This window comes from Meleagris gallopavo, chromosome 4 (assembly GCF_000146605.3).
Source record: "Meleagris gallopavo isolate NT-WF06-2002-E0010 breed Aviagen turkey brand Nicholas breeding stock chromosome 4, Turkey_5.1, whole genome shotgun sequence".
NCBI classification, from domain to species: Eukaryota; Metazoa; Chordata; class Aves; order Galliformes; family Phasianidae; genus Meleagris; species Meleagris gallopavo.
Genome location: NC_015014.2, coordinates 7327132 through 7329550, shown reverse-complemented (window position 1 = coordinate 7329550; position 2419 = coordinate 7327132). Strand labels below are relative to the sequence as shown.

The following is a 2419-nucleotide window of genomic DNA, read 5'->3' as shown; positions in this document are numbered from 1 at the left end:
AAAAAAAACATCCTTTTTTCTCACCTGTCAGAAATCCCCATAACTTTCAAATAAGAAAAATGTGTGAGCTAAGCAAGAAGAAGAAAAACTGTGTTCACAGAAGATGACTTTTTAAAATTATGATGCCATTGCTGTGAATTCTTGGTTTCTTGTACACGAAGATATTGGTGTCTGAAAGAATCAGCAACGTGTCAGTATGGTTTGGCTTGTAAATACAGGTATATATCTGACCATTTATACATCTCAATGACTACCAAAATTACAAGGGCTGCTCCAAAAGTAATGCCTCCTGTTATATTATGCTGGTCTACAATGGAGGCAGATGCTGGTGTATAGCACTAGAGGTTGAATCTTCCAGACAATCTTGCATTACATTTGTTGCTGTATGAAAATGGCAAAGATGGCAGAAGAGAGGCAGCCTGACAGAACACTGTCTAACATGAAAGTGCAGATGAAGTGCAAGCATGCTCCATGAAGAAAAAAATGGCACCCACTGATATTCATCGACAATTGTTGAACATTGCTGGAGACCAAATAGTGGATGTGAGCACAGTGAGAAGATGAGTGATGCATTTCAGCAGCGATAACAGTGTCAGTGGGTGACCTCTTCCAGTGCAGATTTTTTAATGAGCACAGCATGCAGGCTCTTATTCATTGCTGATGAAGATGCATGTTGAAAAAAGTGTATTGTAGCTGAGAATTTGCTCTACCAAATAGTGTTACTGTGCTCTTCTTGTCTTTTGTAGTTCCTAAGGAAATAAATAGGATGCATTACTTTCAGAACAACTCACATATCTTTGGGTTTAGCATTCTAACTGATCTGGTATTGCAAACTAATGTTTCATGCTTTCAGTGGAAACAGCTTCAGTTCATATGACTCAGCAGGCTTCTCACCTCAGTGGAGCAAAATTTATTTGTTAAGTACAATCCTTTACATTTTAATGACATTCTGTGTAAAAGAGAAAGACATTGTGAGCACACAGCAAATAGAAAAGGATGTAAATGTACACACAAACCTAGAAGAAAGGATCACAAACCCACAATGTAAGAATCTGAATGCTTATTCAGATAGCAAACAGCTGAGGAAATTTAAAAGCAGAGGAGTGACAGAAAATGCAGGAACACATCATCTTAAGAAAATTCTCATATTTCTACTTGATAGAGTACATGTTTAGAATATAAAGAAAAGGACCTATAAATATTAACTAAGGCAGTTTCAACCATTTCAAACATTTTACTGGAAGTTTGAGCTTCTGAAAACCTTAAAATCATAACAAAAATCATGTAAAAATAAAAAAGAAGCAAAAAAATCCTTTTCAGTCAAAACCTTTCAACCTTCCCAGGGAAAAAAAATATAAATATAAATATACATATATTCAAAAATCTTTAACATACTAAAAGAGAAAGAAAGCAATATCAAACAAAACAAATTGTACTCTCTTCTTTCGGATACAGCATAATGCACCTCAAAAATAATTATCCATAATCTCCATAATTATTCTTAAACCTCAGAAGTTTTCTTACTAGAACTGGTTCTAGCAATCATCTCTTTAAGGTTCTCTCTAAGTCTGTTAATTAACAATTTGAAATTTTTTCCTTACAAATTAAATCAAAAGCAAAATCTACACAAATTAAAATAATAAAAATAAGTGGGGATCTGGGGATTAGGAATCTAAAAGCAGTTTAGTTCTGGATGTTAATCTACTTAGAATGTTTCAGAGATTTTTGTATTATCAGAAGGTGCTTTTTAAGGATATACATACAAGTCAACTAAGATATGCTGGGGGAAAGTCAGAAGTAGTAGCTAGTTTTCAATCTCTGAAGTGTCCCTCTGGGAGATTTTCTGAGCTTTCCCAAGTGATACCAACTGGAAAGAGCAAGCTGCATCCCAGCTGAGAACCTTACAGTAGCTTTCAGGACACTAAGCCTACCCAAAGAGACATCCATGCAGAGACACTACTCAAGAACAAGCAGAAAAATTCTGGTCCAACATGCATATTAAAAAACAAAAGTTTTAGCTGGAGTCTGAGTGCCATGAACAGAACATTTATTATATAATTGTGATAATATAGAGGACATTACACATTTTAGGTTCATCCTGAGTTCCTAACCAGCATCCTTAATTTCTGGGCATACATTAAAACTAGCATGGGGCAATGAAATTTACATATTCCGTGGTAAGAAACTCCATGGAGAGCAATTTTACAGCTTTCAGAGATCGTTTCTCTGATAAAATGATTTTGTATAAACCTCTCTTGTATACACTCTTTCTTAACTGACATTTTTCGATCTTTAATGAATCCAACATAATGCATCTGAACATCCTGAATGCTCTGTAATTTTAATTGATTATTGTATGCGGTTACGAGGAAGGTATAACAATTGCACATCTCAAGAGAACCTGATCTATATTTGTTTA

General features: G+C 34.8%; 1 long non-coding RNA gene across 1 annotated transcript in view; it reads right to left on the bottom strand.

Annotated features, from left to right (window-relative positions):
* LOC104910521 overlaps positions 1-1228 on the bottom strand; it is a 15613-nt gene extending 14385 nt beyond the window's left edge. Inside the window, exon 1 of the long non-coding RNA XR_004159736.1 lies at positions 25-1228. This is a non-coding gene — a long non-coding RNA (uncharacterized LOC104910521). The remainder of the gene's footprint in view (positions 1-24) is intronic.
* Positions 1229-2419: the final 1191 nt, after the last annotated feature.